A 24,116-nucleotide genomic window follows, 5' to 3' on the forward strand; every position below is an offset into this window, starting at 1 on the left:
AATAAGCGGGACAGTTGGGAGGTATGGTATTGGGTGGTCAGAGAATACACATTTACTATCAAGTGTTAAGCAGGTAGTTGTGTTATTCTGTGGCTATTGGGTCTGATTCTGCTTTTTTTTAACAAATCAAAAAAGCACACAACCCGGGCAAAATCATGTTGCACTGCAGGTGGGGCAAATGTAACATGTGCAGAGAGATTTAGATGAGTTATATTTTTTCTGTGCAGGGTAAATACTGGCTGATTTATGTTTACACTGCAATTTAGATTTCAATTTGAACACACCTTGTCCAAATCTAAATTACTCTTCACATGTTACATCAGCCCCCCTGCAGTGCAATTTTATTTATTTCTCAAGTTGTGTGCTTTTTTGCATTGCTTACAAAGGGGGATCAGGCCTGTTGTAAGGAAAGTTCTGGGGTACAGCTTGGTGTGTGTTGGTGTAAAATGAAGAGGAATACCAAGTGAATGCTAAGAGTCTATGAGCTGACATAGTTTTAGATGTGTCTTTGAAGCCGTAATGTATATTACAAAGCTCCCTTTAATAAGCAGTTGTTGCCTCTTTGAAATTCACTTCTGCAAGGCTGTGTTATCTAGAACATGTTAATGCTGCTTCCTGAAGCCATTGATAAGAGAGGAACTTTCCACAATAAACGGTCAATCACTTCCACTATAAAAGTGAAGCACAGTAAAATATTGTTCATCTCTCTCCTCTCTCTGAACTTCAGCAAATTTTAATCTTAATCCCACAAATCCCAGGCCTCGAACCTCAGTACTTTAGTAGGTGCTGCTGAAGATATCCGTAGACTAATGACAGGTGATAACGATGTCAAATCATTGCAGTGTGCCAGCAACGGAGGAAGAGGGCATGCTTGGCGAGTGTTTAAAATGTAATTAGGTAAATCGTCAGTTCATAATAACAAGTCTGCCAGTTCTAGTAGAGCAGTAACACAGCTGTGTGTAGTAGTATATGAGCGCTGCACGTGCACCCAGCATTTCCCTCCCTTTACAGAGGTCCACTCTCCATGGTCCTGAATCAAAGGCAGCCCCAAATGTGTGTTTATTTCATTTAAAGCAAAGTACTGACGGAACCCGATCCCTAGCAGGACATAAGTCACACATACTATTACATCCTACCATGTCTTTTGTACCAGTACAATCAGTTAAAAAACGCCTGACTCCTTTGCTAACAATGGGGGTCATTGTAATTGACTCGGTAAGCTTTGAAGCTCGCAGCTTATCGAGTTTCAACTGAATTATATTTCTGGCCACCAGGATAAAGACAGGGTGGCAGCTGACATCATGTGATGTCAGCCGCCCAACCCCGGCAGGCATAGATGCTCCCATATCCCAGCACCAACACCGCCCCGTTCCAAACCTCCCTGCTGCGAACAGCCCGGTGGCAGTGTAAATTGCTGAGGCCGTTTGCAGTCATAGTTTGCACATGTGCAGAAATGCGTACGCGCAAACCCGACCATCGGGGCAGGGGCATCATTCGGTTCACTAAGTGTGAACCAGAATCAGCCGCAATATGTCATTGCAGAGATACAGTTAACTCAACTGACTGTTTTATTATGAAATAACGGTTTGTTTCGAATATTTTATTTTATGAAGTCTGTGATCTTCCTGAGCTACAGCGGCCATCTTTATTTTTATATTCCTACATGATTCATGAGTCTCCCTCCTACCTTTTCATTTGATATAGAATATTTTTATCAAAAATCTAGAGAAACTTTAAATTATGTGTTTATTTACTGTGTACATTTTGAGATTTACAATCATAAAAAGACAATCGACAGAATAAACACGAGACAGGACAAATATGTAGCAGTATAGGGAATAATATAGCTATCCACCTAAAAACAGGAAATAAAAAAGAAAACAGAAAACAGTAAATAAAGGAATTTCCACATAAACACAGCATATTAACCATCACAAACGGAGCAGCAATGCTGCAGTCAGGGACCCAATATCCAACATGACTAGCAGGTACCAAATCTGAAGTGACCGCAAGGAAAGAAGAAACTGGCATAACTACAATGGCAGACAAGTATAGACATCTCAATACATGTAGTATAGGTCATTACAGTGGTAAGATGGGAAGGGACATTCAGGTACAGTACCCCCCCCCCCCCCCTTGTAACTGGACAATACCTAATTCCCCAACACAAGGAAATTAGGGAACCTAAACATGTGTACGCTATGGTCATGGTGCATCCAGACACAATAATGGGGCACTAAGTAGACTTAATACAGTGATTGAACAGACAGATGAACATAAAACAAGAACAATAGTATGGGTCAAGGGATCACTCTATACTGGGGGTGAGAGATCGCTGCATCTTGGTGTCAAGGGGGATCGATGCATCCTGCAACCTCCTGGAGAAATTAGTATGGCCTTACAAAACCACCTGTGCAGGACATAGTTACATGGAACCGAACAGCCAGGCATCATGCAGACATCTAATGATCCTGACCTGAAAACGTCACTGAAAGATCTCTCCTTCACTGATCATCTAGTGATCAATTGTACAATCAGTTTGTCCCTGCAATGAAGCCATAGTGAGTTATTTACATAATTTTTGATATCCAGAAAAAAGAATGGTGCTTGTATCGCACAATTAGTAAAAGTGACACACTGTAAGGTGTGAGTTAATTCACATTACACTGATTTCCTGGAATTGAATTTAGCAATTGCACCCCAGCAGTCTGGAACTCTGCTAATATGCCACAGGCAGGTACCCAGTTGCTGTATAATGAATCCTAATCTTAGCCTCCTTTATATGTGTCAGTATGTGTGTCTGTACATTCATTAAAGCATCAGCTGACAGGAGGCAAGACTCACTAGCCTTCTGTAGAAGCTCTAGGCTATAACGATGAAATGGGTTAAGTACAGACACTATTTCTGACAGCTAAAGAGTCATCAGCAATTTGCCAATTTCCACAAGTTGCAGAACCCTTTGTAGTTTCTGTTTGGAGCGTACACCTAATCGGAACAAGGTTCTCTCTACAGCCCTGTGCGCTGTGGCTCCCTGGGGTGCCTCGGGACACATGCAGGGGTGCCACGGGTTGGTGGTTCAGGACCAACTCAAATAATTAATGGTTCATTATTTATGAGCAAAACCAGTGCCGGTGGCTGCCAATCATAAAATGTGTACAAACAGAAGCAAATCCTGCCCTTTACCACATAACTGACCCTAAGAATCGCATATAAACCCAATCTAATTATTATTATTATTTTTGGCCTAGGGATGCCGTGAAAAAATTCTAATACTAGGGTGCCGTGATTCAAATAAGATTGGGAACTGGCTTATGGGATGGCTAGGGTGGTGCACTAATTTAAATGTGAGAGTGAGTTATTTAATTGGTGGGAAATATTGATCTACTGATAGGGGTCATTTGTTTTATAGCCACTTAACTTAATAGTGATGTAATAGTTTGTTCATTTAAAGTGAGGAGATGATACTTTATATTTATTGTTGAGTGTCTTGGGGCAATTAAGCGATGCGTGGCTGAACTTGGGTGGAGGGGTTTTTCCATTCATTTCTTGTCTTCTTTAACTCTATGTTTCTCCATTACTTTGCAATACACCATTTTTTTGTTGATAAATATAAATATACTGTATTGTATTGTACTGTACTTTATTACTCTATTTTTTCAATAAAGATATAACTGTAAGATAAAAAGAAAAGAAAAACGGTTTACAATGAACTGTAAAACTACTATTTTTTTATTATTTTGATATGGGATTGAAAGCATTGATCTTTTTTTGCATCCTATGGTGCATCACTCCCCTTATTAACACCTATCACACCACCATCATCTCCTTTCCCTTCATAATCATCATTTAACATCATCATCTTTAACCCATTCCTCAATACCCATTACCTCCCCTCCCTAGCCAACCATAATATTTTTCATTCATATATGCAGTAGAGTGGTACAGCTATATTCTGGTCCGAAGAGACCACTGGTGGCTCCATATGTGGTACAGCAGTTCACAATTCATATATACGGGAGCCAGACTCCCTATCAGTAAGACCCAGCCATTAGCGTTTGGCACATTTGGGGAGGCAGTTGGTGTGGCTCCCCTATTTAAATTATGGAGTGCCCTGTAGCTGCCAATGGAGGGGGGTGATTTTCTAGCATAGATGATTTTTACGGGAGTTTCATGGGACCAAAATCATTAAGCCCAAAATCATTAAGTTCTTCAATATGATACTGGTCTCATGTAAATGTATCTGTTGGTTCCAAAGATATAGTCAGTTTAACGATATAGCCGGTTAAAGGGGGGGAGGGGATGGTTTTCTCTCCCCTTCACACCAGAAAATGCAGGGACTAGGCTGGTGTAAGAGGGGAAAGCCTGGGAATGTCCCTGCATGATCCTGGGACCATATTCCCGGGTAAGTTCCTGCATTTTTTAGTGTGAAGGGCGTATTATTTCAAATCGCCGGGACCTGCAGCGCTCTGAATACAGTCAGGCAGCCCCCCCGCTCTCTGCCCGACTGTCAGTGGCTGTCACTTCTGCCTGGCGGCGGCTGTCCCCCAGTTACCACAAGCATGAATTCCCCCTTGGCAATGAGCATGTAATCCCACATGGCAACGAGCATGGAACCCCTGGCAATGAGCATGGAACACCTGGCAATGAGCACGTAGGTAAGCAGCACTTATGTAGCATAATTTTTAATTGGCATTATGGTGTTTGGCATAATACATAATGGAAATTATGGTGTGTGGGTTAACATGTAATGGGCATTATGGTGTAAATTTTTAATATGTGCCTTTACATTTACCCCTGAGTACTGTATCAAATACCATCAGAAAAAAATAAATAACTGAATGCAATTAGACAGAATGCAGGTAAACATTAAAAAAATCAGAAAAAGTTCAGAACCTGATTTAATAGCTATATATACTATTTATATTTAATACTGAATTCAACTCTAGCAACAGTTCTAACAGAATGATGTTAAACAGTGACACGTATGCTTTTTATGTGCATACTATGTACTATTCTTGATTAGCGGTGTCTTGCAATACGACTGTTGACATGACGAAAATAAATAAGATCTGAAGGACCTATGTGCGTTTGTAGAATAGGAACCTTTCTCTTGGCTGAGGGTCTGTTTCCGAAGTGTCTTTATTTCCCCTGCACCTGCATGTACTAATTGCCATCTACAAAGCCTTTTGTACGGAGAGTATCTGAGAGCCGGGAACACACTCTAAAGTAGGCTCATTCATTTAATTTTTTACTGTTAATGCGTTTACGCCATGGCAACACACCATTTATAAAGTGGCAGAATTATCCCACTAGATATTCTCCACAAATTAACAATGGTGTTTTTTGTGTACTTTGTTTTTTAGAAAACGGCTAGAATTTCAATGATAGTCGTGAAATAATACTCAGATTAAATTTTTTGGTTGATGAACCTTATTTGCTAAATTGCTATGTAATTATACATACACTTGTTTCATCGACATGTAAAATAAATTCCATTTTAATCTTGTATTTCCAGGCTTGCATTTTCAACTTATTCATGGGTACTTATATTGTTTTTTTTTTTTTTTCATGCGTTTTCTATATCTGAATTGTGTAATTCAGGAGTGTAATTTCCATAGATATGGCAACTAGACTTTCTTTCTTTTTCATTGTGGGATCTGTACATAACCTTAAGCTATACAACTGCAGAACATAGATGGAACCATGATACAAATAACATTACAAAATACAGTCAGGCTCAAGCACGGGTCTGATGGAGGGGCCCAGTGGGGCCCTTGTTTCCCCTCCCCCATAACATGGAAGTAGAAGCTGCAGCAACTCTTCTCCTCAACCCAGCACATGCTGCTGTTTGCTGGGGTGCGGTGTGGCCAAGGAGGTACTTAAGGTACTATTTTTTCTGAATTTTATGTTAAAGGTGCATGGCCACGCCTCGAGTGACTAGGCCACGACCCCAGATAAATACCTGGGCTCAGCCAGGCTCTCTGCTGCCCTGCATACAGTACAATGATATGAAACAGAAGATAAAGATGGCCCTACACAAACGATCTTACATTTTATGGGGTGCAGGAAACACTTGACTTTGCTTTCAGTGGAGATACACAGATTATACATGTGTCTAAACTCACACACTGCTATGTACGGTGGTGTAAAAATAAGTTACTAGTGTGTGATAGACAAGAGTGCCGCGAGGGAAAGAGTGGGTGCTTGGGTCTGCCATGGAAGTGTTAGCAACCCTACATGATGGATTGACGATGCAGCTGCACCAAGCTCCTGCAGAGATCTCACAATTACAAACAGCCATAGTTGCACATTCGTTTCACACCTGAGGTGTGTGTTTTATAGAAAGTTAGTGCAAATCGCACCGTGTTTGCCCACACCCGATCCCAATTTGATCCCAATGCACAGCCCTGTGGCGTCGGAATCTAAAGTAGAAATAGACTGTTCTCAGCTAGGTCAGCGACCATCGAATGATTTTATCCCTGCGTGCAAGGCTGCGAATGGATGTTTATGCTAAACATTCATTCGCATGCATGTGGGGATATTCAGCGCGTGAGCGGGGTGGCGTTCGTGCGGGCGGCATTTAAAGGACACGCAAAGCTGCAAATTTCACAGCATGTCAACCAAAATGACCCCCCTGGTGTACACACCTTTATTCTCTATATAAATATATCGTTTTTGTCTGTAATGATGAAAGTATCTGTAGATTTATGGATGACTGTATAAAGTTAAGCATATGTTCTATAATTTTTGTTAATAGTTGTAATAAATTGTGAGCTTGCAATCGGGCCCTTCCTACCTCCATGTACTGTATGTTTATTATTACCCAATTTTGTTTTATCATTTTTGTTTCCAATTGTAATTCACAACAAAATATATTGCGCTCTATAAGAAACCATTATTATTATTTTTATTATTAATAATAATAATAATAATAATAATAATAATAATAATAATAATTTCCTATAAATGGTGGTAAGGACTTTTGGTACCATAAGAATACAAATTTATAACAACATTTATATAATGTGATGAATTACGATATGTCATCCCTGACATGTGCTTATGCAAATGTTGTCATTCTATTTAATGTATGCGCAGAATTTTTTTATAGGATTTTAAAAAAAACTCTTCAGAAGGAGAACCTTTAAAAAAAATTGACACAATTAAGAATAGACCAGACTATGCAACATTATTAGCTAGTCCTGGCAAGATAGGACAGGTTTAGGTCTATCCGGACATAGCAGGCAGCATAGCATACAGTAAATATCAACCCACGCAATTGTCAAAGCAAACATAAATTAACAAGTCCAGAACAGAAGCAAACTAGTAAAGGTGGCATCAAGATACAGTGCTGCCACAAATCACTGTACCAACTGTGTACTAAGTAAACCTCCATATACTGAGGGTCAATAACCGTAATAAAAACATCAGAAGGGTTGGATGCATGGGTGAAGCTATAGTGGGTGCAGGAAGTGCCATTGACACTCACAGGGCTCAACTCTGGACCCTGACTCAAATGCATCCAGGCCATAAAGTTGTCTACTTCCTTCCCAGAATTGTCCGCTAAGTACTGTGTAGCATAATGTGAACTGGGGCACTGTATGTGTAAAAAAAATGTGAATCTGTATGATATGGGCACTGTATGTTAGAATGTGAAATAGGACACTACTATGGGGCATAACATGAACTAGGGCAGCACTACCATCCATAAATTGAACTAGGGCACTACTGCAGGCAATAAAATGATTGGGTGCTGGGCTGTGGAGTGTCTCTCTAAAAGTGGGTAGAGGCAGTAGCGGATTTACAGCTAGACATCCAAAGCGGCTGCTTAGGGCTGGGTGGGCTCACTGGCTGAATGGCTTAATATTAATGAGTGTAGTGGCAGAGATCCCACGTACTCTTGCATGGTTGTGGGTTTTTTTTTCAGTTGATAAAAGTAGCGTATAACTGGATAGCGCAATAATGACCATTGGTCAAAAATCATTATATAAGAATATTTTTATTGTCCAAAAAAGGATTGCACCTTATAGTATATTAGTCTAAATCTGACTCTGGGTAGGTGCCCCTTCAAAATGTTGCAATGGGGCCCACAAAGTTCTTACTATGCCCCTCTGGACAGTTTCTTAGCTTTCATCTTCTAAATCAGGCATATCCAAACTGTGGCCCTCCAGCTGTTGTGAAACTACACATCCCAGCATGCCTTGCCATAGTTTTAGCATTCTCTAATAGCAAAACAGTGGCAAGGCATGATGGGACATGTAGTGTCATAACAGCTGGAGGGCCATAGTTTGGACATGCCTGTTCTAAGTGGTTGCTTGGCTATATCATGATAGGCCATTGTACTTGTGGACTTATTCTTCCTATATATGTGCTATAAAGCTCAGTTTAGCTACAGGCTGGATGTGAGGAGGGGCCCTTCATGACCCTTATAAACACGTCCCTGAGATCCCCACTACTCACTTTTATTTTTAGATGAAGACAGTACAGTGCAATACAAGGCAGGTGTTATTTTACACACATAATATGAAAAATGAAATGTGAATATAGTCACAATGCTGATATAAAGGTGCAAGCAGTAAACATGCAAACAAAGAATCACAATCGAAACCCAGGCAGCTGCAGGATTTGCACACTCTTTCACTCGCCCCCGCTGCATACAAATTTACAACTGTGAACGTTTTATTGTGATTCTGAGAGAAGGAAAAATTATCCGCTACCTCTGAACCTAGAACTTAAAGTCTCTTTCAATGAACCCTCATTAACTCTGTTGAACATCTCAATAATACTAACCACTATCATTTACATTAGCACTTTTCAAATATTACCTCCCTCAAGATTGCCTTCTTGTTGTGCTGCTCTAAAATTGTTGTCGAAATCTTTTGAAAAAAAAACAAAAAATAAATCGGCTAGCAATTAAAAATTAACAGAAATTAACCTTGTTCCCAGGAACACTGCTGCCAGTGTGCAGGGGGCACACACAGAGCCCCAGCAACACATACTAATTACCGGTAATTCCTAAAGACAATTAGCCTGATAAGCAATTGGGCCTGATCTATTGCTCAAGCTGAATTGTGTTATATTACATTTTCAGTGAGAGGTATATGTAGTGGATGTTGGATATTGGTAAGTATCCACTATAATGTGGCACAATATGTACTGGTGCCCACTGTAATGTGTCATAATCTGATCTGTTTATTGTGGAGGCCACTATAAAGTTACATAATAAAAACGTTGGTACTTTAATGTGTCACAGTATGAAATGGAGGCAGTAAAGTGTGTCATAATATGAATTGAAGAAAATATATCATAATGTGAATTGGGTATACTGTGTGGCATAATGTGTATTGGCAGCCCTATTATGTAACACCATGTAAACTAAGGAACTAAAGTACAATGGCTCATTAAATAAACTAGGGCACTATTATGGTTCATAAACTTAACTAGGGCACTATTATGGCACATAAGTAAATTACTGTTGTGGAGAGATGTCTCCCAAGAATCAGTGGGACAGGGCCCCCTCAAATATATTGCTATGGGGCTCACAAAGTTCTGTTTATGACCCTGCCCATACTGCATATCCCTGAGCACTATCAGAAAATAAAGCACTGAAGAGCAGTGATACTATGGTGTGCGCATACCACTATCCGCTTAACATTATACCATTTGCAGACATACACAAATAAAGAGGAAAGACACAGAAATCATATGCCACATTCACAACAATGCTAATTTTATCCAATATTAATAGGAACCACTACTGAGAAATTGTTCTAAATATTGAACTGGGCATCAAAATATAGCGAAGCTCTGCGTAGCGAAGTTCTGTGTAATATAGAACATTTGAGCCAGTGACCATAGAGTTATATGTCAAATTGATAGTAAAACAAAGCAAAACCAGACAGAATTCTCAGACTCTGGCTAAATGAACTATACAAACAAAGGAGCAAAATAATCCTCATGTAAAACAGTTTCCATCCCCAGAGCTGGCCTAACTTATACCAGATGAGGCCATAAATAAAGTGCCTGTCACACACAAATGTGCATAAACTCGTTATCAGCATCAGTGCATTTATAGGAAGTGTTAGGTAAATACCTCTTGGAGCCTGGAATATTATATGTTTCAGCATAAGATCACTTTATAAGTGCATATTTGAGATAGGATTAACATTGGCCCACGTGCATCATATCCATTTTGGAGGATTCATTCATGCACCACAAACAGCCTTATTCCGTCATCATTTTGAAAAGAGAGACAACTTAAAAACAGGCAGCACAGCCTAAGCATAAGGTTTATACATGGAATTTCTAACTAAACTAGGGCTACTGGTTTCAAGTGTTGCTGTGAGTGGCCAAATTGTTATTTTTATAGGTTTTAAGAGGTATCTGATGTCAATGTTTATGGATTGTGGGTATTGTATAGTGAATGTTGGTTTGCTAAATTCCAGGTTCATGGACAGTCCTAGTGAAAAAAGATGTTCTGTGCCTATAAGCAAAGGTTGAGTTTGAATGCTAAATCAAGGACAACTCAGGGAGAACTTGAAATAAGCCAACAGTGAGCCAGGGATCAGAGCCAACAGTGAGCCAGGGATCAGAGCCAACAGTGAGCCAGGGATCAGAGCCAACAGTGAGCCATGGATCTGAGCCAACAATGAGACAGGGATCAGAGCAAACCATGAGCCAGTGATCAGAGCAAACTGTGAGCAAACTGAGAGCCAGGAATCCTAGCCAAGCATGAGCCAAGGATCAGAGCCAAGTGTGAGCCAGGGGTCAGAGTCACCAATGAGCCATGGATAAAAGCCAATAGCAAGAAAGCATCTCATGGATCAGAGCCAACAGAGACTTCGGGATCAGAGTTGATAGTAAACCAGGGATCCAAGCGATCAGTGAGCCAGGAATTAGAGCCAACAGTGAGCCAGGGATCAGAGCCAACAGTAAGCCAGGGATCAGAGCCAACAATGAGCCAGGGATCAGAGCCAACAGTGAGCCAGGGATAAGAGCCAACAATGAGCCAGGGATAATAGCCAACATTGAGCCAGGGATAAGAGCCAACAGTGAGCCAGGGATCAGAGCCAGACGTGAACCAAGGATCAGAGCCAACCATGAACCATGAAGCCAGCAGTGCAAAAAAAAGAAATGTTCTTGCACCCCTTGCATTGCAGCATGATTTGTCCCAGGAGCAAATTGCTCCTTGTTTGCTCCTTTTTATTGTTATTTGCTACAACTGGAACAAGCCCTCATGGTCTAAGCCAGTGGTTCCCATACGTTTTTGAACCATGGCACCCTAGAGTATCAGAATATTTTGTGACACCGCTAGGCCAATAGATTTAGAAAAAAAAATTAAATTACGTAGATTGTGTTCTATTTCATCCTTAGGTTCAGTTATGTGGTCAGGGACAGGATTTGCTTCTGTTTGCCCACATATATTATGATTGGCAGCCACCAGGGCTGGTTTTCTCTATTTCCTTTTCCAATAAATGATTTGAATTTGTCCCAGCCCACCAATCTGAGGCACCTCTGCAAGTGTCCTCAAGCACCCTTACAAGTGTTCTGCAGCACCCCTGGGTGCCTAGGCACACAGTTTGGGAACCACTGTTCCCACCTGTCTCCTATCCACTGGCATTTTAAAGATATCACTGGAACTTTCCATGAGAACAGCTTTCCTTGTCTGCCCCATTTGGGTTTAAAACTTTCTCAATGATATAAAACAATATGAGAGATACAACGCCCCACATCTGCAGCTCTGTGTATATACTGGATTACCAATCCTACAAACAATTTTTTAATTTCTCAATGATAATAACTACTTCTGCATGCTGTCAAACAAATTGCAGTAAATGGTTCATTTTTGGCGGATAACTATTCCCTTAGTTTACCTGATGTATGTAAAAATTATTTTTGTTTTTCACTCTACATCAGTGTTGACTAATGATGGGTTTTAGATTTAAATTTTTAAGAAGATATAATAACAATCATTTTTATTTTTAGCCACCAAAGGGAAAAAAACAAAAACTTTTATCTGGACAAATGGAATCATGTTTAGGTCTAGTAACTTGCTGCCACATTCCATCTAGGTTAAAATTATAGTGTAGCCTTTTCTTTCACCTCACAGCATTTTACCAGACAGAACCTCATCTTAGTGTGATGTTGACAGAGTGGCATTTTCCAGTCACACGGTGACGTATCAAGGATATTGACACCTGAAAGACATTATAAACATGCTCTAATCTTATGTGAGGTTTCTACAAAACAGGAAGCACTAATCATTTACATATCCATTGATTACTGAGTGAGATAATGAACAATTGTCTTCCTCATGTATCTGATTATCCCCTCTGTAACCCTGAATGGAAATGAAAATAAGATATTTATCCTTTATGGAGCCAAGTAGTTTATACTTGTTTATTTATATTACTTGATGACTGCACACAGCCAGTATTAGGCCAGTGCCCTGATTTATTTTTCTTATACTTATTTTCTCTTTTTTTGTTAAAACTATTATACACCACATGTTAACACTGACAGATCCTAACACATTTATATCTAAATAAAGGCTGAGTTCTATGTATTTTATGTTATGGACTGTGTAGAAATATTTTACCAATATCTAAAATTAAAATGAGTAAAAATCACAGAAGATAATATATTGAAAATCACTAGAATTTCTTGTATTGTCATGCTGCACAGTGCCATGTCTTTATTCCATGATCCGCATACATTCATTTTATGGTAATAATCTGTATAAATGGGCAAAAACAAACAATTTAGTATTTTTCGTTACCCTCCCCAAGCAGAATAAAGTCTATACTATAATATTTACTGAAACAAATCCTATATCCACAATTAATATTTATATTTTTTAATGCATGTTTTTATTTCAAAATGAATAAAAAACAGATTTGCAAAAAAAAGAAAAGAAAAATTATACACTTTTTTTTAGGTGGAAGTGTGTTGTTCTTCTGGAACCCTGAGGTCCTGTCTTCCATTGTTCTTGAATCCCAAGCTATATTATGCTATACAATGTAATTGGGTCCACAAGTGTCAATGGGCTACTGTTTATGGACCCCAAGTGCCATTATGCCATGGTTCCAAAAACCTTTGTCACTGTGCTGTTGCTCTGGAACACCAAGTACCAATGGGTCATGGTTATGGGACCCCAAGTGTCAGTTCTTGTCTTCAGGAGTTGGCACCCAGGAGCCCCAGAAAATTGAAAAAATGGCCATTGTGCAGTTGTTCTGGGGTCCTGAGTTACAGTGTGCAATTGTTCTGGGACTCCAAGTGTCAAAGTGCTATTGTTTTGGGATGCTGGGTGCCAGTGTGCAATTGTTCTTGGACACCAACTGTCAATCCTACTGTTTGGGAACCCCAGGTGCCAGTGTGGCATTATTGTGGGAGCTCAAATACTCGAAGTATGAATGTGTACTATATTTTGTACTATATTTTGATAAACCCAAGTGCCATTATTATTGCTGCAGACTTAAAAAAAATTCTGCAAAACTGACCCACGGAATGCATCCCTAACTTAGAATAATATTCCCAAATAAAAATGAAGTGCCCTTTGACCCTATCTCTAACTTCTAATGCCATAGGCCAAATAAAATATTGATATAAAATTAAGTAGTACATGCCTGCGAGTTCTCCATATCTAGCAATATATAATTATATATTATATTTTATGTCTTTGTGTATTTATTTATTTATCAATTTAATACATATGATATCTAATGAGTCACGCCACTGGCTAACAACAGACAGACCTAGAGGTAGGAAGGCCCTGCTTGCAAACTTACATTCTATAGAAAATTGCTGTGGTAAACAGGTATGTAAGTTCCCACCACTTTTAGTATTTATTTGAAAAAATGTTCCTTATTGATGAGGATTTTAGAGTTATTGAGAGGTATTTAACTTCCATGAGATTCATGGCTAGTGGCTACTACAGACATCTGACTGCTTTTTGTGCGGCATTCTGTCGAGAATTCAGGGTGAGAGAAAAGTGCGCAGTAGAGGGTAGCGTCCGACTGCTGCTTGTATCCTGTAAACAGTTTTCACAATACTAAGCTTCCTAGCAAGTAAAGCCATTACCATTGCCTACAATATACTGTATATATTTTACCTGACGCCAATTTGTGTGGCGTCTTCATTTGAATGAATCCGAGTGAGTGCAGTGCTGTACCCCAGTCTACACAGTTTCCCTGCACAGCACCCCGGTAATTGTCTACATTTTCAGCCTCCAGGAGTGCCAGTTCTCCCCCCTGCTGTATATATTTTATATAGGTGTATGGCAGAATGTTGTATAAGATTAGAAACACACCATGTAGTTGATTTCATTGTCCTTGGTGCTCTATAACCTGTCTACAATATCAATTTATTTTTCTCTGCGGCATCCTATTCGCACTATTGGGAAGATAATAAAACATAACTGATATAAACTGGGATGATTAAAATGAATATAATACAAGGAAAATGTTTCAAACGTTTACAAAAAGGAAACATTGATTATCAGATGGGAGAATTGTTTACAATAGAGCTGAAGTAAGAGTATACATGGGGGGTAAGTTAAAGACCATTCCTAATGAGTTCTATGGCATGGGGACTATACAGCGCACGTAATTGTTAGCAGGCTGTAAAACATTTGAGGATGGCAGAAATGATCAAATCTGACCTCTTCAGGTCAAACTAAAACTAAATATTTTTGTCACAGTTCCCTCCCTAATTTAAGTCAACAACAAAATCGAGGCATCGGATGAACTTCCAGAATACACAGACTGTTTCTTTTAAATGGACAATAATGTGCCCCAAACATTCCACATGTAGCTAGTAAATACTTTCATCTGCTCTGGGGAATGTTGACGTTTTATTCAAAGTATATACAAAAAAAATATCATGTTTTAAACCATGCACCAATCATTTATTCAATATTTAGAATTTGTTTACTTTGAAATAATGATTTGATTGATAATAATATTACTGCTAATAATAGTATTACTTCCATATGTTTAAGATTTTATAAATCTGGACGTTGTTTTTTTTTAAAAGTATTATTATTTTTCATTTATTTATTTTACCGTAATTTAGTAGTTTTTTTTTATTTTAAATATTTTAAATATTTTATTGTACTCCATTTCAACAAAATGCTTTTTAATAACAATTTAAAAAAATGTATTCAGGTTTACAGATCAACCATTTTTTTTTTCATTTATTGGCATGTTGAAATGATCAGAACAATATTTGAATCTCAGAAACTCATGCCATCTCCACAACAACTTTTGCATGCCATAATGCAATCATACTCATTTTGTGGACTTCTAGTGAGAATAGCCTGGTGGGATTTCGATTTCACATTGTATTTTCTTTAAACGAGTTTCTTTAGGTGAAAATAAAACCACTTAAATGCACAGGGGGAAATGTGCCTCAGTGACAAAACAAATTTGCCACAAATCATTTTACAAAAGAACAGCAGGACTCAGCAGAGAGCGGACAGACTGTTGCCATTCATCATTCATTTGTTTGGAATTCTCCACCCTTCTCCTGCCATGTTTAATATCTAATTGGCATTCTGACACTTTAGAACAGTCCACATCTGCTGCGAGGCTGGACGCTGGGGGCCTTTTCAATGCTGCAGTCACACTAAGCTATCTATATTTGAGTTGAATTGCTGTAAAGACTTTACTTCAGCATAGCTCACCTTCTGTACAAAGTCTGACAGCTGGGATGTACAAAGACAAAAAAATGAGAGGGGTGGCTAGGAGTTCATTGATACTTAACATTGTACATGAAATGTCTTTTTGTTATCAGTGAGCCAATAAAAGGTTTTATATATGATTGAGGTTCGTATAAACTTTATTTAAACATCTAAATATCCATTCGTTACTTGTTCTGTAAAGTCAACTACCTATTTGCATTTAATAATTTGAATGAGAGCTGTACTGTATTTCAGAAGTAATTTGAATGCCATCTTTAGATTTCAATGAATCGGTGCCTCTAGTGGTAGGGTTACTATGCAGACAGAGTTTCTGAAATCTGTACATGGGATTGCCTTCACTTTTTAAGGACAAAGCTATAATTATTTTTAACTTAACCTTTTTCAGTTCAATTTTTTTTTTTTGCAATTCAAACAGTCTGGTTTAAATGTCTAAATGAATTGTAATTTTTTTTTAATGGTCTACATCAATATGATGTTAATGTTCTTATTTTAAAGTGGCTCACCACTGCATCTGCTACTAGCGCTAGGTCTGTTGAGCCTGACTTGACGTTGGACCTGAAAGGGTTAAGTACATTTAATTTTATATATTTGTGGCACCTTATGAATAATATTTAATTAGATATATTTATATATACTGTACATACATTTTCAAGAGACTCCTGGTTTGGCTGGGAGGAACCTGAAAATCAGGTCCCCTTCGACCCCCCCTCCCCCCCCCCCAACTGTCCAGGAAGGGACTGCCATATAATAATAGTAATAATAATATTATTATATTTATTATTATTAACAACAACAAACACAACAACTATAATAACAACAATAATAATAATAATAATAATAATAATAATAATAATAATAATAATAATAATAATAATAATAATTAACAGCTAAACTTAATAACAGATATCCTGCACGTTTATTGGGGGTGGCTAAACAAGGGACAAGGAAATGCTCACTATTGTCCCACTCAGAAATTCCACTCACCAATACACTAAATTCCTCCTTTTGTTAACATACCAACACATTAATGACTGGAGCACAGGCTTTTGTCTGGGAAGCAAGCTGTAGCATTAGCAAACGATGCCACTTTTCCCTCCTATTTTCTACATAGCTTTAAAAAAATGAAACATTTTGAAAACATGTTGGTTCATTAATCACAGTTTCATTGTGCGACAAAAGGGAAAGAGAATATTTCTAATTAGAGAAACTATAGAAATGTCCAAAATGTCTAGAAGTGTGTGTGACACATTTGTCCTATTCCACATTTGGCCCCAAATGTTGCAATTTTCAGATACAATTTGGCTTTCAGTGTTCCCAGTCCTGCCCTAGCCAACCAGCAGAGAGATATATTGTCCCAGCTACATTAATAGACTAATGGCATTCCAACGGTGACCCAACAGCATTACTGAGAGATCTTCTGAGCTTAACAGGTTATGTTGGGATTTAATATCCAAAATTGCCACAAAAATAGTTGTAACTAGGGATGAGCGCGTTCAGATTTACGAAATCCGAACGCTACCGGACTTTGCCATCCGAGTCCAGATAAGAGTATGTTTGGGTCTTTTAAAATACCACTTAGTGTGTACAGGGCTTTAGAAAGCCTTTGATTCTTGTTGATGAATGCATTATTATTATTATTATTATTAATAATAATAATAATAATAATAATTATTATTATTATTATTAATAATAACAACAACATTAATGTTGTAAATTACCCAAAGCCTTAATCTGTATTTTTAATAATTGATTGCGGGTGTATTTCTAAAATGTACATGTTAATGCACTATGAATCCCGAAAGCCTACAATACCTTCGATTAATGAAACAGAACATTTCCCTTTTCAATATTTTCTTAATTTGAAGCTTATTTAGACTATACATCACCCAAGTCATGTCAGTTTTTCTGTGTAGATCAATTTGTACTGACAATTAGTGTATCTTGTCCCACAAGACAAAATAATATACTTTTTTCTCATTGTGTAGAAATCAACAACCATATTTTCTACCAGTTATATGGGATGCCCCAATCAAAACAGATACCTCTGGCCATATTAAACGTTATTCATGGTATTACACAGGTGCGATGGCAAAGTTAAAGCCTGTGCATCTGGTTTCACTGATACTTCTTAACCTTTAAATTGATAACATAAACAGGCCCCTCCCATAATGTTTCTGAACTACAGCCATCTTAGCACAAGGCAACACTCCTTTTTGGATGGGAAGTACGTGAATGACCACTACAATTAGGTTGTTGGTTAATAAAATATCAGGGACATAAGCATAACCAGAATTTTGTAGGCCCCACAGAACACGTTGACAGTGACACTGTCTAAATACTTCTTAAGAGACATCTCTCCACAGCAATTAATTATTTTATGACTCATAAAAGTGCGCTAGTTCATTTTCTGAGCCATATTTGTGCCCTAGTTTATATGATGGTTACATTGTCGGGCTTCCTGCACACATTATGCAACACAGCATTGTTATGCAACAATTATTATTTGACATAGATTAGTGCCCCCTGTAGATATTATTATCCTCCATTTTAGAGTGTCCCCCAGTTCAAATGATGTGATGCTACAGTGCCCCAGTTCATATTATGCCACATTATTGTCTTCATTTATTATTATTATTATTATTATTATTATTATTATTATTATTATTATGCCACATTACAGTGCTCCAGTTCTTATTATATAATAATGTGTCATAACCCAGTTAATATAGTTCATATTCTGCCACATTACAACATTAATAACATTATAACTGTACACGCCTCTCATTGAAAATGTAATGTCACACAATTCAGGCAGGGCAATAGATCAAACTCAACTACTTAGCAGGCAAAGATTGGAATTTGGCAGGCAATTTTATAAATTGGGTCCAGGCCCCCTTAAGCCTCTGAGCCCCATAGCAATTATATTGTAACACTATAGCGCCATTAACTGTCCAATCAGCAGATCAGCTTATGACACATTACCGTAGCCTCCAGGTAATATTATTCCTCATTGCTCGCACCCACTATAGTTATGCTCCTGAGATATATGTTGGTGGAAGCCAAGCTATAGCTCTCCTGATAATATGACACATTACAGCAAATCTGCCACCTGCAGCTGTTGTGATAGCCAAAGTTTACTTTAGCTTCCAGATGTGTCCTCTGCTTACAAGCTGCACTGTACACTTCAGCTTTACATATGAGGGGATATAAAACCTTTTCCAATGAAAGTGACTCCATGCCAATAATCCATCTGGACTACCCCACCATTGTATGAAGCAGTGACACATGTCCCTACTGGGGTATAAGGCATGCCTCAGTTGTCTGATCCTGGGAGCTGAACGCTAAGCGGCTTTTTCTAGTGGCTGCAGCATTTCATAGCTACAGCACTAAATATTTAGCTAGTTATCAGTATTACACAGCTACCTCCTGTAATCTACCACTACAGCCCAATACTATTAGTCTGCGGCATCGCGTCTCTTCTGCTGTGTGCTCAGTGTTCACTCCTCTGGACAAAGTTTATCACAATAATTCCATACTATCCTTTGCTATTGGTTGTGGCTTTTAGTACTTACATTTCCTTTATTCTATCACAGTTCTTGTAATAAAACTGTTATTTCAAGTAACTGGTGGCAAAAGCTAAAATTAAATAAATGGCAAATTAGAGCAACTGTTTAATGTGAACATTATTTTACACAAACGACTGTATTACTAACATTGCTTACACCAAGGGCCATCTTAATGTATAGGTAAATTGTATAGGTAAACAGTAGCTGCCCAGAGCCCAACAATTTCAGGGGCCTTGGAGCATGAGAAGGGTGGGCTAGAGGCATCTGCAACCCGCTCCTCCCTGGGTGTGTGCCTCCTGACCTTCTTTGGTAACAGGTGGAGAATGCTGCCTGCCCACTCTGATTGTGAAGTGCACACAATGAGAATAGTCAGACAGCCTTCCCTACCTGCCTCCCAGCCTGAAGCCAGACGGTGAATGTCTGTCAGCATACTGATTGGTGTCTGACTAAAGCTATCCACCAATAAGAATGCTGACAGACATTTACTGTATGGAAGCCTATAGAGAGGGTAAATTATGATTTTTTTTTAAATATTCCCATGAATGTTTTGCCCAGATCCTACTAATACCCCTTTTAGACATACTACCCGGGAATGTCCCGGCATTTTGACTGCTGGGTCATTTTCCTGGGTGCAGCCTGCACTACTTCACACTTAGAGCAGCAAATTACTGGATGAAGCAGTTCTACCCAGTAATTTGCTGAAAAACCCAGGTTTTTCTTATGTCTGAAAGGGTCAACCCGGGAAAAAATAAGGGTTGGAGACCCGGATTTTGACACCCGGGTTGACCCTTTTAGACATACCAAAATCCCAGGTTGACGCGCATTCATGTGCAAAAACCTGGGATTTTGGAGTATGTCTGAAAGGGGTATGAAATGGTCCTGCTTCCCCTAAGCTGTGTTCCCAGTTTATTTTAGCTGTACATGTGACCCCTTGCTGTAGAATCCCCAGTTAACAGAAGGACACATTGACTGATTGAGACACTGCTAAGCTTTATGAGTTTGTATATGTAAACAAACACATGTTGTGATAACTGTGATGTACCTCCTTAGTTGATCCATTAATAAGATCATTTGGTATTTTAGGGTACATTTGAGAACAGCACCTCAAGACAGATATAGATCTCCAGCTGGTACAACTATTTAGATCTGTACCAGCTGAAGAAGTCTTGTAAAAGGACGAAACGCTTAGGCAAACAGTGTAATTTATGCACCCTCTAATGCACCACCACCAGTTATGGCCCTGGTTAGAGTTAGGAATAAAGGTAGGATTAAAATGATTACTTGGATCTGACAGGATTCTGTCTGTCAGTATTCCACTGTCAGTGGGGATTTCGTACCCAAAATCAATCAGGGATGTGGGGCAGTGCTTTCCTGCACAGCAGAGGGAAGAGATCAAGAGCATTCACACTGCACCATCTAAAAAAAACATACATTACTGACAATCTACCACTGAAACATACTCTAAACCCCAGGAATAGAAATATATGCATCTTTATGGGAAATACAATGGGAACAGTCCAGTTGTACAATTACAATACAGGCAGAGCCGCTGGACTCACGGTGGGTCTGGCGCACCAATCAGGTCCAGGAGAAAGCAGGCCCTATTCCCCACTCTCCTGCAAGCCGGAAGAGGCAGCGCACGTATGCTTGGCGCATACCCTGCGTGTGCACACGCGCAACTTTACCTTGTGCGCTTGCACAAATGCCAGGGCCTATTTGGCGGCCCTGTCCGTCTCTGGTAGTATGTATAGATCACATTTACAGTCCATTCAAGTTGGCATGTGGAACAGTACAGAAAAAGGAAAAAAAGTAGCGCTGATAACACCAATGAACATTCACAATATTTAATAACAAGAATTTAAAAACAAATAACAGTATTGATAAAACCACATCATCCGTTCCTATAGATGCCACCGCTAATAATGATTTGCTCCAATATTATCCAAAGGAAGCTATGTAATGGGAACCAGTTAGTGGTATGCTGGTAGTGGATGGAATTTAATAGTTACCACAGTTGCCACATAACAGCACTGTCTCTCCAAAGAAGGTGAAGGTGAAGGCTTAGGAGCCCTGGACATTGCACCCAGCACTTTTATATTTCACTGGATCCGGACCAGCCACCACTTGCGCCACAACCGCGCACTCCATTTATTTCATTTCCACTGGACTCTGGCACCTTCACCTTCTTTGGAGAGACAGTGCTGTTATGCACTCCGAATGGAACAATTCCTCCTGGTGATCCAACTGTGGCAACTGTGGTAACTATTCAATTCCATCCACTACCAGCATACCACTAACTGGTGCCCATTACATATCTTCCTTTGGATAATATTGGAGCAAATCATTATTAGCGGTGGCATCTATAGGAACGGATCCTGTGGTTTTATCAATACTGTTGTTTGTTTTTAAATTCTTGTTATTAAATATTGTGAATGTTCATTGGTGTTATCAGCGCTACTTTTTTCCTTTTTTTTTCCTTTTTCTGTATCTACCTTGTAAGGGATTACTCACCCCTTTAAGTAGCTGCTTCGCACACGCACTCCATACCAGCGCCCCTAATTGTTGCTTGGCAACATTTGTTTTTCTATGTGGAACAGTACAGTGGAAATATTTCGCAGTTACTGGTACATTTTGGGCTGACAGTATCAACACAAGCATCCAAGTGCCGCCATCAAACATTGCTGCTCCTAGGCACGTGCCGCTCCTGCCTAATTGAAAATTCTGCACTGGGCTCAAGATCAGCAAGCTTTCTGTATATGTCATGTTGTTACACTGGTTCCCTTCTCTGATCATCCCTGACAAATTTGTTTTCAAAATGGGCAAAACCATGTGAACTGTAGGTGGGGCAAATATTATATTTGCAGAAAGCGTTAGATTTGGGTATTTTGTTTCTTTGCATGGTAATTTCTGGCTGCTTTATTTTTACACTTCAATTTAGATTTCCGTTTGAACACACCCCAAATCTAACTCTTTCTGCAAAAATCTGTTACATTCGCCCCCCCTGCAAGGCAACATGGTTATGACCATTTTGAAAACAAATTTGCCCTGTGCGCAAGTCTGAATGAGGCCCAAAATACCTTTCTTATGGCTGTTTTGAGCTATGCCATTCTATGTACTTACCCTTATTGATGTTTTATTTTGTAGCTTGCTCTGTTGTAGCTTGTCACTCGGCAGCAGCAAGTTGCTGAACTATTAGCCACAGCACATTTTCAGGAGGTGTCCGCGCCTATTTTTTAAGGCTCACAAAGATGTCATCATAAAAGTGGTTGCTGTGCCCGATGGACCAAGCAACCAAATCAATGCTAGTCGGACTAATTGCCTGCGTACCAATCCTGAATGGAGCAGCGTTTTGAAACAAAAGATAATTGCAAATGTTTCAGGAATAAACAATTCTAGACCAAAGACAAAATATAATCCAAACCTCCCTAGTATGTAAAAAAAATATATATAATCAAAAAAAAAAAATCATAAAAGAAATGATAATCCAACTCTCAAGTTCCTACATGATTTAGTAGCCTAGGTTGACCAGTATGTGATCTGTTCTTGGTGGGGCAGAAACCATAGTAGCATGGGCTCCGAGTCCGAAGTGATACTGTATATCACTTCTTTCACCATTCAAATATTCAGGTGTATATGTAAATCTTTAATGCTAGGTGTCGAATGATATTCCATGTGTAGTTCTGATGATTTAGCCAGCCAACAGATTGCTTCTGCAGCTGGTGAGACTGCGCATCACATCGGACCTGCTGTCAATCACATGCAATTTGGACGATTTTTTTACGATTGCGGCCCAAATTGCATGTGATTTCCCCCTAGAGTATGGGGTCCTTTAGAAGACAGCTTAGAGTTGGGAACTCCAGAAAAACCCTTTAATACAGTGTTACAAATATTACATATGTGTGTATTAAACTATTTCTAACAATAATATCATCATCAACACCATAACTGCCACCCTCTATATCTTTATAGTATCAGTTTTCTGTTTTCAAATATTTATTGCAGATAAAAATTAAATAAAAAGTAGTAGGAATAAATGACTGGATTAAATTCGGATTTATAATAATCCTATGGTATGCGTATTCTGTTTTACAACAAGCCTAACTTTGGAAATGGATTTTATGTTTTTATGGTTTAAACAGGAAACTCATTATATGTTATCCGGAAAGCTTAACAGCAGCCCTCTAATATGCAGGAAAACTTAATGAGATACTAATCAAGATGTAATTGCATTTTTCTTTATTTTGACATTTTTATGTCTTTTTCACATTTTAATACCGGTCACATTTACTGAAGAAAAAAAATATATAGTGTTTTTCTGTATTTTCTTTTTTTCTTTGTTAATTAAAACATTTCACTAGACACCTCCTGGGTAGTTGGTAGTTTGGAATTATTGAGTTTTCTGTTTGTGTAATATTTTTCCTATTGTTGTAAAGTTTATTTTTATTTTTTTTGCTGCGGAAGCAGAAAATATGATTGTGATCATCGTAGAAATCTTTAAAGTAGAGCTGTCGAATTTCCATATAAAGCTGACTAAATTAATTAAATAAAAAACAACAAGTTATATTTAACAATATAAAACACTATGGGGGTATTCAATTCGAAATTCTGACTGTCGGAAAGTCCCGACAGTCGGAATCTCTGGCATTTTCGCCGACATCAGACACTAACTCGGCAGTCGGAATTCAATGGTCCGACTGTCAAGAGTCGAAAAGTCAATGGATCGGTGAAAACAGCCGTGGATTGTCAGAAAACGGCCGCAAATTTGAGAATCCACGCTAGTTTCCGACAAGACAGATTCAACTTTTAGAAGTCAAAACTGACAGCCTTTAATGCTATTGGAAATTGAATAG

Source organism: Crinia signifera, chromosome 6, assembly GCF_055691185.1.
Source record: "Crinia signifera chromosome 6, ASM5569118v1, whole genome shotgun sequence".
In the NCBI taxonomy this organism is placed as follows: Eukaryota; Metazoa; Chordata; class Amphibia; order Anura; family Myobatrachidae; genus Crinia; species Crinia signifera.